This window comes from Hyaena hyaena, unplaced genomic scaffold (assembly GCF_003009895.1).
Source record: "Hyaena hyaena isolate Hyena2069 unplaced genomic scaffold, ASM300989v1 scaffold_245, whole genome shotgun sequence".
Taxonomy (NCBI): domain Eukaryota; kingdom Metazoa; phylum Chordata; class Mammalia; order Carnivora; family Hyaenidae; genus Hyaena; species Hyaena hyaena.
This window is the reverse complement of record NW_024080878.1, coordinates 1,272,575-1,288,716: the sequence shown is the minus strand read 5'-3', so window position 1 is coordinate 1,288,716 and position 16,142 is coordinate 1,272,575. Positions and strand designations below refer to the sequence as shown.

The window sequence follows — 16,142 nt, the reverse complement described above, 5'->3', positions numbered from 1 at the left end:
AGCTTCCAACTCTTGATTTTAGCTCAGGTCATGATCTCACCATTTGTGAGATTGAGCCCTGTGTCACGCCCTGTGCTTACAGTGTGGAGCCTGCTTGGGATTCTCTCTCTCCCTCTTATTCTGCTCCTCCCCTGATTGCTATCTCTCTAAAAATAAATAAATAAACTTTAGAAAAAAAGAAGAAGAAAGCCAGAATAGTATTCTTAACATTTGACAAAATGGACTTAAACACAAAATTATCATAGATAATAAAAAACATGATTTACTGGAAAAAGGAAAATTAGAGTGAAAAAAATAGAGTGGAATATACAATGATTATGACCATAAATGCATTAAAAAACAGCTTCAAAACATAAAACACAGTAACCTATAAGACTGTGGGGGAAAATGGATAAATCAATTGCAGTTGGAGATTTTAAAACACACCTTCAAGAAACTGGTAAGCAGACAAAAGATAAACAGACATGGAATATACAACAGTAAAATAATAAACAAAAGCATATATATGTATGATATACATATAGAATTATTCACCCAAAGAAGAATACTCTTTCTGAACACACACAAATCTTTACAAAAATTGGTGACGGCATAACATATAGAATTATTGAATAACTATGTTGTACACCTGATATGAATATAACACTGTATGTCAACTATACTTCAATAATAAAAATATATATATTTAAAATACCAGAAGAAGCCTAAATAAATCTCAGTTATATCAATCTTTATTCTGTGATCTATACTGCAGTGAAATTAGAAATTAATAAAAGAAGATGACTTAAAATCCTATTTAAGGATTAAAATCCTTTCTAGTAAAGGAAACCATAAAGGATATTATAAAATATTTAAAACTGAATGATAATGAATATCCTACATGTTAAAATTTGTGGGACACAACTAGAGTAGTATTTAAAGTGAAATTGATTAAACATATTTAAGTGTTTTAAATACAACAGAAAATAGAAAAAATTAAAATTTGAAAACCAATCAATGTAATCCCCCATATTTACAGACTAAAGAAGAAAATTCACATATTTATGTTAGTTGATGCATAAAAAGTATCATGCAAAATTCAGCAATCACTCTTGACAAAAACTCTCAGAAAAAACAGGAGAAGAAATTTTTGACTTGATAAAAAGCAACAGCTAACTAAAAAACTATGGTTAATAGTATACTTAATGGTAGAAAACTTAATGTTGCCCCTAGGATCAGGAACAAGGCAAGGATGTCCACCCTCACCACTGTATTCAACACAGTGCTGGAAGTTTTTGCTAGCAAAATAAGGTAAGAAAATGGATCAAAGGCATACATATTAGAAAGGAAAAAATAAAGCTATCCCTATTTGCATATGACATGATTATTTACATAGAAAATACCAAGGAATCAACAAAAAAAACCCTTCTAGAACTAAGAAGTGAGTTCAGCAATGTTTTATTTCTACATACTAGCAATAAACATATGGATATAGAAATTAAAAGTATAAAACCATGTTTAGCCACCCAAAACAAAATGATTTTAGGTGTAAATATAAAATATATATATACAGGACTTGTATGCTGAAAACTACATAGTGCTAATGAAAAGAATCAAAGGAAGAGAGACATAACATCTTCATGGATTGGAAAATTCAACATTAAAAAGATGTCCATTCTCCCCAAATAGATCTATAGGTTTAATGCAGTTCTCATCAATATTCCAACAAGATATTTTGTAGATATAGATAAGATTACTTTATTAAAAAATTTTTAAGTTTGTTTGTTTGTTTATTTATTTATTTATTTAGAGAGAAAACACAAACGGGAGGGGCAGAGAGAAAGGGAGTGAGAGAGAATCCCAAGCAGGCTCTGCATCATCAGCATGGAGCCCGATGTAGAGCTCAGGGCTCAAACCATGAGATCATGACCTGAGCCAAAACCAAGATTTGGGTGTTTAACCAACTGAGCCATCAGGAGCCCCTAGACAATATTATTTTAAAACATATATGGAGGGGTGCCTGGTGGCTTCATTGGTTAAGTGGCCGACTTCAGCTCAGGTCATGGTCTTGGAGTTCGTGACTTTGAGTCCCACATTGGGCTCTGTGCTGACAGCTCAGAGCCTGCAGCTTGCTTCCGATTCTTTGTCTCCTTCTCTCTCTGCATCTCCCCTGCTCACACTCTGTCTCTCTGTCTCTCAAAAATAAATAAACATTAAAAAAAAAAAAAAAGAATGTCCTTGGTAAAGGCAGTAAAAATTATATATAAAAAAATATGTGGAAAGACAAAGGAATTGGAATAGCTAAAATTATCTCAAAAAAGTAAAATAAACTGGGAAGAATCACTCTTCCCAATTTCAAGACTTATTACATAGCTGCAGTAATCAAGACAGTGTGGTGTTGGCAGAGGAATAGATATATAGACCAATGAAGCAGAAGAGAGAACACAGAAAGAGACCCCTGCAAATATGCTCAACTAATTTTTGACAAAGGTGCAGAAGTAATTCAATAGAAGAAAGGTAGCCTTTTTAAACAAATGGTGCTGGAGCAATTGCACATCCATAGGCAAACAAACAAACAAACAAACAAAAACTAAAACCTCAAAAAACAAAGCAGAAACTAAAAACTTTTACCTAAACCTCAAACCCAATACATAAATCAACTCAAAATTAACAATAAACTTAAATGTGAAATGTAAAACTAAAATTCTTAGAGAAAAACATAAGAGAAAATCTTTGGTAACTAGGGGCAGGCAAAGAGGTTTTAGACTTAACACCAGAAGGAAGAATCAATAAATTATACCTTAAAATTAAAAATGTTTGCAGGGTGCCTGGCTGGATCTGACAGTGAAGCATGTGACTCTTGATCTCAGGGTTGTAAGTTTGAGCCCCATATAGAGATTACTTAAAATAATCAAAATGAAATTTTAAAAAATTTTAAAAAATTGAAAATGTTTGCAAAAGATCGTGTTAAAAGGTGACAAGGCAAGCTATAGAATGGGAGAAAAAATTTGCATACTACATATCCAACACAGGCCTGGTATCTAAAATGTATAAAGAACTATCAAAACTGAACAGTAAAAAAACAACAATCCAATTAAAAAAAGGGCAAAAGATATTAACAAACATTTCACTAAAAACAATATACAGATGACAAATTATCTTTTAAAATGGTAGATCCTGTTAACAAGTCTACCATTTCTTCCAGTAACACTGCTAAAGCCTCAATTTAGTTTTAATTTGTTTATTCTGTTTTTTTAAGCAGACGATTACATCAATTTCAAATACTAAAGGTTTTATCTTTCCCTTCCAATCTTTACACCTAATATTTCTCTTTCCTTATAGCGCTTGGCCAAGACATTCACTACCATGCCAAATTGTAGCAATGGTACCCAGAATTGTTATTTATTTCCCATCCTAAAGAAAATGCATCTAAAGTTTCCCATTGAAAAGCATTTGCTGGGAGTGCCTGGCTGGCTCTGTCAGTGGAGCATGTGGCTCTTAATTTCGGGGTTGTGGGGTCAGGCCCCACAATGGATATAGAGATTACTTAGAAATAAAATCTTCAAGGGGCACATTGGTGGCAAATTCAGTTAAGTGTCCAACTCTTGATCTTGGCTCAGGTCATGATCTCATGGTTAGTGAGTTCAAGCCCCACATTGTGTGGTGTGCTGATGGTGGAGATTCTGCTTGGGATTCTGTCTCTCCTTTCTGCTCCTCCCCTGCTTGTGATAGCTAAGTAAATAAATAAACTTAAAAATTTTTAAGAAATAAAATCTTTTTTTTAAAAGAAAGAAAACATTTGCTGTAGGATGTTGGTAAACAAATTTTCAAGTTAAAGAAATTACTTTCAGGGTGCCTGGGTGGCTCAGTCAGTTAAGCTCAGGTCATGATCTCCTGGTTCGTGAGTTCTAGCTCCACATTGGGCTCTGTGCTGACAGCTCAGAGGCTGGAGCCTGCTTTGGATTTTGTCTCCCTTTCTCTCTGCCCCTCCCCCACAAATACTGTCTCTCAAAAATAAACATTGGAAAAAAATTTAAAAAACAAAGAAATTACTCTCTATTATTGACTTATTGGAATTTTTATGATATATAGGTCTTGAACTTTATCCAAAGGTTTCTTGCATCTACCAAAAAATAATATGATTTTTCTCCTCAATATGGTAAATTACATTGATAAATTTTTCTGATGTTGAATCATCCCTATAGTCTGAAAATAAATTCTACTTATTCTTGATGTGTTTTTTAAATATAGGAGATGGATTCAGACATATAATATTTTAGAATTTTTTCTTAAATTTTTTTAACGTTAATTATTGAGAGAGAGAGAGAGACAGAGAGAGAGAGCGCATGAGCATGAGCAGGGGAAGGGCAGAGAGGGAGGAAGACGCAGAATCCGAAGCAGGCTCCAAGCTCCAGGCTGTCAGCACAGAGCCCAACGCAGGGCTCAAACTCAGGGACTGGACCGTGAGATCATGATCTGAGCTGAAGTTGGACGCTTAACCAACTGAGCCATCCAGGCACCACAGAATTTCATTTATTTTACCCAGTTTCCTCCAAAGGCAGTATCTTGCAAAACTATGGTAGAAGATCACAACCAGGCTATGACATTGATGTAATCAACATACAGAATATTTCCATTACCACCAGGATCCCTTATGTGGCCCTTTTATAGCCACACCCATTTTTGTCCTATATCTACCCCTTCCTTAACTGCTAGCAACCACTAATCTCTACTCCATGTCTATTCATACAGTATATATTATGATTTACTTTTTTCATTCAGTATAATTCTTAAGATTCATCCAGGTTGTTGTAAGAAATCAATTGTTCATTCATTTTTATTGCTGAGCAGTATTCCATGGTATGGGTACACCACAGTTTAACAATTCACCCATTGAAGGACATCTGGATTGTTTCCAGTTTGGGATTATCATGAATAAAGCTATTATAAACATTCATATACATGTTTTTGTGTGAACTTAGTCTTCATTTCTCTAGGACAAATGGCCAGGGATGCATTTACTGGGTCATCTAATAGTTGCATGTTTAGTTTTTTTTAAAAAACTGCCAAACCTTTTTCCCAGATGGCTGTACCATTTAGCATTCCCACCAGCAATGTATGAAGGACTGATACAGTTTCTCCATACTGTTGTCAACATTTGATGTTGTCACTATTTTTTGTTTAGCCACTCGAGTGTGTAAGGATCTCTCATTGTGGTCTTAATTTGCATTTCTCTGATGGTTCATGATGTTGAACATCTTTTCATGCTTTTATTTGCTGAGCTCCCGGGTATCACAGGTGCACTGGAATTGTCTGCTCATGGAATATTGCAAATGCTGTATGGGAATGAGGCAGCAAGGAAGAGCAGATGTGCACATTGCTCATATAACATCTGCTCATGTGCACGCTCCTTTGTCCCATCAGACTTCACTTACAAAATAGATATTCAGAGATAAAGTTATTAAGAATTTTAAAACAGCAACAGCAGAGCATTAAACCGAGTTCATGGCTCTTCTGGATACAGAGCTCTGTGCATAGGTGAAATACCCAGGAAGCTGGCCCTGACATAACAAAAAGAGGTAGCAATGGATGTTGACTGTGAACCACTTTCTAGTTTTGCGAAGCCTGGTTATACTTATTGTGTTCTGCTGTTTACTGGCACCACTTTGGGTAATGTAGAGAAAATGCAGCCCCACTGGTAGATCATTCTGGGATTTTGAGTGAACTAGAAAAAGGTGCCCTTTCTTAAGATACTTTACTGCCATCTGTTGGAAAACTGTCATAACTTTATAAATTAATGGTGACTACAATGAACGGTGTCTCTTGGGCAATGCTCAATCTGTAAAAATGTGAGTGGCAGCCCTGCCTGTTACCTTCAGGGTCTCTGAGCACCAGAGGCATACACGCTGACAACTCAGGACCTGAGCTTGGCAGCCTCAGTGGGCAATGGGCAGGGGTCGAGGTGGCAGGCCTACGGTGGCCCAGGCATACCTCTGAATCCCAGCCTCACAGGCATTTGGTTGAGAATCAAGACCAGTAGTTCCTCTTTTTACATTGCTTCGCCCCTTGGTAGCCCATCAAGATTGTCATGGTGGCGGCTTCCAACCACAAAGCCTTGTGGATGGAAATAGCATTTTTTATCTAGAGCAAGCCTATACAGGCAAAAATAAAATTAAAAATATCCTCCCCTCGAGGGTGCCTGGGTGTCTCAGTCAGTTAAACATCCAATTTCAGCTCAGGTCATGATCTCTTGGTTCATGGGTTCGAGCCCCACATCTGGCTCTGTGCTGACAGCTAGCTCAGAGCCTGGAGCCTGCTTCAGATTCTGTGTCTCCCTTTCTCTCTGACCCTCTCCTGCTCATGCTGTCTCTCTCTCTCTCTCAGAAATAAATTAAAAAAAACATTAAAAAATGTTTTTAAATCCCCCCAGTTTTTGGCCTTTGGCTGGAATTATATTAACTCTTTGGGATTCACATATCTTGTTAAAAGATCTTAACATCAGATAAATGTATCTTTTATTTATAAAAAACGGGAAAACTGACTATAAATGCACTTTATTTCAGAGACAAGTTTCTAATTGTAAGGCCTCTGGGATGGGAAAGCAATAAAAAGACTCTCAAAGATGCAGTTATTGGAAACCCTGCTCATGACCAGGGCCCTCTTCACAGAAGTGTGTAAGCTAAAGACTTGAGGGAGCAAAGGGTCTGCCTGAGGTCACGTCATCTGAGTTAACTGCAGAGTTAGGATTCTGACTTGGGTGTCAGAAACAAGTGGCTCCTGAGTCTGTCTCCTTCTCAATCCCCATGAGTGGATAAGTGGGCATCTGCTTCTTTCTTCCTCCTCCCTCTCTTCTTCCTCCTGAAATTTCGTGAACCTTTATCCAGACTCAGAAAGAGCTCAAACCATTTCATTAACATTTGCCAAAAGATTACTGGATATTGTGAATACACTGCATTTAATAGCAGTGGCTAAGAATTATTTTGTAAGCTCCACGCTTACTAGTGACCCAATGATATCTCTTCTTTGTCCACAGAATACATTAAACTGTACTCTTAAAAGTGGAGCATCTCCTTATTCATGAGTAAAGACAAAGCGTTCTCCAAATATGGCCTAGGACATATTGCTCTGAACTTTGGAAATTCAGTTCATTTTGTGACTACAGTTAATTCTTTTTTAGTTTATTTATTTATTTATTTTGACAGGCGAGGAGCAGTGAGAGAGCTCACAAGAGCTCTAGTAGTGCAGATCCTGACACTGGGTTGAACTCATGAACTGAACCATGAGATCATGACCTGAGGAGAAACCAAGAGCTGGACGCCTAACTGACTGAGCCACCCAAGTGGCCGTATCATTAATTCTTGATGTGCTGTTTTAATTCTGTTAATATTATTACTATAAATCTAATTGTCTCAATAATTAAATATCATTAATTTTCTCTATAATAATTCTGTTATGATTTTTCTGTCACACTAAAAGCAGATCGACATAACTTGGAAAACTGATAGTATGACCATATGGTTTTGTTACAGTCAGCTGGGAAAAAAATTCTAAAATATTCAATTATCAATTCTATAGATGTTTTCCCATTTTTTATTAAGGTATCATTTACATATAGTTAAATTCACCCTATTTAGTGTGTGGTTTTGTGAGATATGACAAATACAAACAATTATGTAATCTCCATCACATTAAAGATACATTACAATTCCATCACCCCAAAGAAATTTTTGAGAGTTCAGCCACAGTTAAATATATCTTCCTTTTGGGATTTTGTCCAAGGGCCTTTCAGTTTCCTCACTAGACCATCTGGCCTTTCCCAGGAAGTTCTTAGCCCTCAAGTTGATGGGAATAGTGAGTCGACTGTGTTCACAGTCTAAGGGAAAGGGCTGGCAACAGCATAAATAAGCCCATCCACCCAGACTCTCAGAAGAGTCCTTAACCTAGAGGGATAGAGGGGAAGAGTGGACCACCAGTGAGTCACTCCTGAGTTTGTCAAGAGGCAAAGGTATCCCTATACTAATCTGGTCTTGCCGCTCTGCCCTGCCTCAGCCTCCTCCGGTACACACAACACACAACACACAGTTATTTACATGTGCAAATATACAAACATATCTCTAATATACATAAATCCATATATATACATGATCAACCCTCTACACAAATGTTCACTCACATATAAACTCAGACATGTACACAGACATGCACATGCATGTGCTCACGAGTGAATTCTGGGAAAGTTGCAATATGTGCGGATGTTATCTGCAATTTGCTCTTCCTGTTGCTCAACTTCATACTTCCCCATGCTAGAAGACATCAGATGCTGCTTGATTCTGACTCTTCTTTGGGGCTTCTCTCTATGCGTTATGGTAGCTGAAGCATTATTATTATTATTTTTTAATTTTTTTAAATTTATTTTTGAGAGAGAGATAGAGACAGTATGAGCAGGGGAGGGTCAGAGAGAGAGGGAGACACAGAATCTGATAACAGGCTCCAGGCTCTGAGCTGGCTGTCAGCACAGAGTCCAATGCGGGGCTCGAACCCATGAACCACAAGATCATGACCTGAGCTGAAGTTGGACGCTTAACCAACTGAGCCACCCAGGTGCCCCTGAAGGATGATTTCTAATTTTCAACCAATTCAGGGAGTTTGTGTCATTGAGAGACATAAGGAGCCTGATGCTCATTCTCAATGAGATACCGGAGGCTGGTGGGGCAGTAGGGCATGAAAAAGTGAAGCCTGTGTGACTTCTTTTGTAGAGGTGGATCAGTTTGCAGAAGGAGCTGGCTACCCGAGATGGCTGTGAGGGTATTAGTCTATATCTAGCTGAATTTGGGTTTCTAGTCTTAAGAAAGCCCATATTGTAAAGCTTATGTTTCTCTGTATCATCAGTGGGATTCATTTCATTTTGCACATGGTGAACTCTTCACTGAGCGTTGGAGAGTAAGAGTTGGAGCACCTGTGGGTTCATCAGCTGATCTTTCTTGAATACTGTGCTGTGAGCTGGGGAGTGGGCAGGTTCTGCATGGGTGGAGTCAAGCTGATTCCGGTCTTGCTGGAGGAAGTGCCCCTGCTAGTACAGGCCATAGACTATTTTTGGAAGGATAAACAAAGCATTGCGAATATTGATTGCTTTGGGGGAAGGAAACTTGAGTAGCTAGTATCAAGGCCCTGTGTGATGAGATGGAGAGGGCTCTGGGAGTTCTCAGTTGAGGACCCTTAGAAGAGGTGGGGCATAAGCTCAGCCCCGAATGGGGTCAACAAGTGAAGGACGATAATTAATCTGGTATTAACTTGGAATCTAGCCTTGGCCCTATCTTCTTTTCAGAGGTTCTGCATGGAGCCAAGGTAAGAATGTATAGATGGGAAGGTTAGGGAGGCTGTCCCAACCTCCTTGCCTATCTACTATGTCAGGCCTGTAGAGGGTCCTCATATTTGCCTAACACAGTGTCGCACCACATGCTTTTCCCTTTGGGCCCAGGACAGGCCTAGCTTGGAAGGAGAAGGTTGGGATGCTCCTGATTCCTGAGTTTTTTAGTGGACAAAGCCCATTGGCTCAGGGATTTTTGGACCCACGTAGCTCTTCCTTTTGGAATTACAAGTCTGAGTTGGAGCATCAGAGCCCCATTCTAAAGCCTGAACTGCTAGGGCTGTTATCAGGGTCAGGGAGGAGGTTTTGTACATGTTTGCTGACAAAAAATCAGAGAAAATGAGGTGGGAAAGGAGGTGCAGGGCAGGAGCTATAACCATGTGGCTCACTTTGGACTTTACAAATTCTGAGGTGGGGATGGTTAATGTACACTTTGGTCCCAAGCAGGATGGCTGCTTGGAAAATAGTGAGCAGTAAGGCTTGACTAGAGATATAGATGGTGTGAAGGGAGATTCTTGGAGGAATAATAGGATGAATGAGTTGAGCCTGGATCAAAGAGAGCCTTAACAGTCACACTAGAAAGAGTTAGCATCCTACTAATGGTTTAGCATGACCAGAGCTATATGGATGGCAGATTAATCTTGTGTGAGTGGGGGGGACTGGAGAAGGGCATTTAAAAAGTTTTAATATTATTTATTTTTGAAGAGATAATATATTAAAATGGTTCAAAACTCAAAAAGTACAACAAAAATACGATGATTTCATTACAATCTATTTATTAGCCCAGCCATTCAGTATCCTTTCCTAGGAGCAATCAACTTTAATAATGTCTTATTTTTCCAAAAATAGTATGTGTGTGTACAATAAAGAAAGTACAGGGGCGCCTGGGTGGCTCAGTCGGTTAAGCGTCCGACTTTGGTTCAGGTCATGATCTTGCAGTTCATGGGTTCGAGCCCCACGTTGGGCTCTGTGCTGACAGCCAGCTCAGAGCCTGGAGCCTGTTTCAGATTCTGTGTCTCTCTCTCTGACCCTCCTCTGCTCACGCTGTCTTTCTCTCTCAGAAATAAATAAAACATTTTAAAAAATTTAAAAAAAAGAAAGTACATAGTTTTTTAAGATTTCTCTCTTTTTTACACAGACACTAACATATTATATACACCCTTCTTTTTCTTACATGTTTCATCTCATTTAATTCATGAAGCAAACATGTGAGCCAGGTAATATCTCCATTTTACAGATGAGGCAATTGAGGCATAGAGGGTTAAGAAATTTACCTAAAATTACAGATTTTTATAGGTGGTAAAGTTGAGATTTGAACCTGGAGAGTCTGATTTCAGAGACCCATATTATTATAGGGATATATTATAATACCAATATTTATTGTACCAAAAATCCCACTGGTAAAATTTACACACCAGGAAACTGACCCTTTTCACATGAACTAGGAAGTGCTATGTTAGCCTAAGTGTTTGTAGGGTAATTTTCAGTTATTGACAGAATTTTCAGTTCCAGTAAAAGCTATCTGTTTTCTATCTCACCTGGAGCCTTCTGGTTGCAAACTGCCTCCAAGAAGTTTCCTGTTCACAGCAGAGGCTCTTCAGGTTTTCCTCCATCATTAGGTCTGCAGTCTCAGTCCATTTGAAGAGGAACATTGGTATTGTAGCAGTGGCATTTATTAAGGAACTTGATCCTGTACAGAAACTCTTCATCAATAAGATTAGAGAATACAGAACTAAGCGCAGGCAGCTGGAGGACCTGTTGACCCTGGCCCAGAGTACCAGCAAGAGCTGGAGAGATCGTTTTTCAAACTTAATCAAATGTATGGTCTAGCAGACATGAATATGTTCCCTAACTTCACATTTGAAGATCCCAAATTTGAAGCCATCAAAAAACTCCAGTCCTGAAGAAGTAATGTAAAATTTATTTGGTAATATGTCCTAGATTAGTTGTACAACTGGTCAGAAGTATCAGAATAAACATGTATTTCTCGACTGTCAAAAAGAAAAGAAAAGCTGTCTTTCAATACATGAGTTTATTTTTTCTACATTAAAAAAAATGTTCTGATGGGGCACCTGGGTGGCTCAGTCAGTTAAGCAACCGACTTTGGCTCAGGTCATGATCTCACAGGTCATGGGTTCTAGCCCCGCATCAGGCTCTTTAGTGACAGCTCGGAGCCTGAGGTCTGCTTCAGATTCTGTGTCTCCCACTCTTTGTGCCCCTCATACTGTGTCTCTCTCTCTCTCTCAAAAATAAATGTGAGCAGGTGACACAGAATCTGAAGCAAGCTCCAGGTTCCGAGCTGTCAGTACAGAGTCTGATGCGGGGCTGGAACCCACAAACCGCAAGATCATGACCTGAGCTGAAGCTGGATGCTCAACTGACTGAGCCACCCAGGCACCCCTAACCTTTTCTTTTTCTTTTTTTTTTTTAACCTTTTCATTTTTAAAAACTAGTGTCCAGGAAGTAAGTTCAGAACAACTAAATAATGATGAGTTACCTTGAAATTCCATTATTTTTCCAAATGCAGGATTTTTCTCAATTTAAAAATTTGTGATAAAATAAAGGTACATAACATAAAATTTACTGCATTAATAATGTTTAAGTATACAGTTCAGTGGTATTAAGTATATTTATAATGTGCAACCATCACTACCATACATCTCTGGAACTCTTTTCATCTTGCAAAATGGAAACTCTGTATCTATTCAGTAATGACTTCTCACTCATTCTTTCCCCTGGCAATCACCATTCTACTTTCAGTCTCTAGGATTTTGACTAGTCTAGGTACCTCAAGTAAGTGGAATCATATAGTATTTGTCTTTTTGTGACAGGCTTATTTCATTTAGTGTAATATCCTCAAAGTTTATCCATGTTGTAGCATGTGTCTTCTTTTCCTTCCTTTTTAAGGCTGAAAAATATTCCATTGTATATATATTTTGCCTATCCATTCATTCATGGATAGACACTTGGGTTGCTTCCACATTTTAGCTATTATACACACTGTTTTGCATTTGCTTTTTACATTAACAGTGTATCTTGGATATTTTTCCACATCAGTACACAACGTATCTGCTTTTTTTGTCTTTCCTTCTTTATCATTTTTTTGTTTTACAAATGTGCAATATCTCAATTTTTGCACAAACTATAGTTTCTTTGACTTGTCCCCTACAACTCGATATTTGGATTGCTACAAGTTGGTTTTATTTGTTTGTTTTTTCTGCTACATACAATGATAGATAAAACATACATATAATATATACATACTATACACACACACACACACACACACACACACATATATAAATCCATTATATATATGATCCAAGATATACCAATGACCTCATCCCATCCTTCAAAGCAGGGTTTGGCTCGATGCTTGGGCTGATCTGTTGTGATCATATCCTCCCTCCACTTTACTTTGCTATTGCTTTTTCAGGGTACAGACTCACAAGGTATACACGTGTTGTTCCTACATTTCTCCAGGGCAGAGCCAACATTCAAGGAAGTAATAAAAGGGCAAATTATTTGGTGTCTTGTCAAATTGGTTTTAAAATATTTGTTGAGGGGTACCTGGCTAGCTCAGTCAATAGAGCATGCGAGTCTTGATCTTGGGGTCACGAGTTCAAGCCCCACACTGGGCATAGAGCTTACCTAAAACAAAAGAAATTATTAAGTATATATCAAGCAAAAGGAGCTGATTTATTAATAAAAATGGTATATTTTTATATTAAAATGAGGGATTTATTACATTCATTGTATATATCATTGTGTTTTATTCAATGTGAATTTGTTTTTATTTCCCAGTTTTTCACTATTGGATATCATTATCTAGCAACATTCACTAAAAGTAGAGATAATTTATAAAGTTCCAAAGTATTTTTTGAAATGTTTAGTAATTTTCTGGATTTCATATAACCAGAATGTTTCACACTTTCAGTACTTGTTCTTTTTTCAGTTTCCTGTTATAATTTTCTGAATCAGACAGTTTTAAAGGGATTAGAAGTTAGTACCGTGCTATGCTTTAATCACTGTTTTTCAGAAGTAAGAGAACTTTCTAATGTGTGTGTGGGGAGAGAGAGAGAGAAAGAGAGAGAGAGAGGAGAGAAATCAAGAATGAGTGTGAAGTTTTCGCATGAGCTGAAAGAATGGGGTTTCCATGTACTTAGATGGGGAAAGAGTGTGGAAGGGGCAGCATCATGGGAACAAATCAGAACTCTGATTTGGAATATGAAATGCCTTTTAGACCTCCAAACTGAGATGTTAAGAAGTGAGTTAGATATATAAATATTGAGTTCAGGGACAAGTTCTAGGCAGAGTTAATAAACATAAAGTGCTTAAAGCAAGGCCTTGGATATCTATCTATCTATCTATCTATCTATCTGTCTGTCTATCTATCTATCTATCTATCTATACTTAAAGTTTATTTATTTTGAGAGAGAGAGAGAGTGAGTGGGGGGGAGGGACAGAGGGAGAGGGAGAATCTCAAGTAGGCTCCATGCTCAGTACAGAGCCCAATGAGGGGCTTGATCCCACAACCCTGGGATCATGACCTGAGGGGAAATCAAGAGTCAGATACTCAACCGACTGAACCATCCAGGTGTCCCTCAATCTTTTATTTTATGCATAGTGCTTTCTGTACCTTGTTTACAAAGTCCCTACACAGAGGTTAGAAATGTATTTATTAATATTATCTTTAGAAGATTTAAACTTTAGGTCATGACATTTATAACTTCTTAACCCATCTCAAGTTGATTTTTGTTACGGAGACATTCTTCTACATGCTTGATTCTGAGATCCAGGCTCCTTCTGTCTTCTGTTTCACCATTTCTTAGAACCTCAGAATCCTCTACTTCGAGCTGGTAGAAGGCAAAAAAGAGACTGAAGCCTTGTTTGCTTGTTAAATACCCTGACCCAGCAGTGACACACATAAGTTCCTGCACACATTCCATTGGGGAGAACTAGTCACATGGCCACATCTAGATGCAAGTGGGACTGGGAAATGTTGTCATGACCAGACAGTAGCTTCCTAGGGACAATTCCACACACTATGTTAAGGGGAAACATGATTTTTTTGAGCTACAAGCTAACTCCACAACTTTTACTATCTTCTACCACTCCTCCCACCCCAACCCTTCCCAGCCACCTTAGCCTTCTTATAGCTTCTTAAACACTCCAGACACACTTGTATCTCATGCCCTTTCCTAGAATTACCTTCACTCACATGTTCCATTGCTCTCACATGTTTCATTGTGAAGTGGGTTTCCTGGAATGCCACTTATTAAGAGTGTATTATGTCCCAGATATTTGAAATTCTTTTTTTCATTGATTTTTAAGAATTAATTTAATAATATTCAAATCAATCTTGTGAAAAAGGTAAGAATAATTATTCTTATTCCAGAGAGGTTAACTGATGTGCCTCAGCTCACACAAATAGCAAAAGCAGGAGTGGGGATATAAACACTAAATCTAAAAAGCATCCAACTTTGTTTTCTCTCTGACTCTCAAAAGAAGCCAATCACTCTGCCAAACATATTTCCTACTGGGAAGGAGATCACTTTACAGTTGAGTATTCTGGGACTCTGAGCAGTTATATTTCCCAGGGCAAATTAATATAGTTGGAGTTTTGTTTTGAACTTGTGTTTTATGAGTTGACTTGTTGTGAGAGATCTCCCAGCACCTGACTGAACTGGATGCACTGGATAAAAAGTCTCTGTATTAGAGAGACCGTGCAAGCTGGGAAAGGGCAGAAAGAGAGGGAGACACAGAATCTGAAGGAGGGTCCAGGCTCTGAAGTGTCAGCACAGAGTCAGACGTGGGTCTTGAACTCACAGAGAGCAAGATAACGACCTGAACTGAAGTTGGACACCTAACCAACTGAGCCATCCCAGCACCCCAAAAGTCTCTGCACTTTTAAACTGAGGACATTTAAGCCTTTTTCAAGTCTCTTTTTCCATATCAGCCTAAGTAATCATTTTAAGATGTCAGTCAGATCTTGTCATTCTTCAGCTTAAATTCCTCTAAGTTACCACCTCTCACACACACTTCACAGGATAAATTCTCTAGCCTGGTATTTGAAGACTTTCCTGCTCTGTCCCTCTTTTCTTTCCCTGGTTTCATCCCCCTTTAATTCTCGTTGAAGTGAATTACTTGCTGTTGCTTGAATGTATCATTTTAATCTGTCACTCCCTGTTGTTGCCCTTGCTTTCTGAAACATCTTCTTTGTCTCCCTTTTTACCTGAGAAGTTCCTTTTGATCCTTTGGAACTCAGGTCAGATTATATATCTCCTTCTGGAAGCCTTCCCTGACCATCTCCAACCTTAGGAGATGCCCAGATGCTGTGTAATTACTTAGCTCTCTGAGCCCCCTCTACTGTTTGTGTTTCCAACATACAGGATGGCAGGGAGTATCATCCTGAATGGACTTTGTGAAGCTACTTTCTCCTCCCCACTTTTTGTCCCCTCAGTTCAGCTAGGTTACATACAGGGAGGGGCAGGTGCTATGGTTCCCAGTGATGTTGGCTGTGACTTCCAGGCCACCCTCCCCAAGGGAATCAATGCTTAAGAGAAGTACCCAGGAGAGAACCCAGGAGAGAGCCCAGGGTCAGTCCTTGGGGAAACCAGCTGCCTTCCAGAGTCCTTCGTAGCAGCCTGCCAGATCAAACCTTTTGTTGAATAATAATAATTTATAATAATTATGGAGTGCTTTCTATGTTCCAGGCACTATTCTGACCATTTTACCTGTTTGCACATTTATCTTATATAATCTTCACAAAAACATGATAGCTAGCACCTGGAAA

At 38.4% G+C, this 16,142-nt stretch overlaps 1 pseudogene; it reads left to right on the top strand.

Annotated features, from left to right (window-relative positions):
• The first annotated feature begins 8,772 nt into the window (after window positions 1-8,772).
• LOC120240049 lies at window positions 8,773-11,278 on the top strand (annotated as a pseudogene).
• Window positions 11,279-16,142: the final 4,864 nt, after the last annotated feature.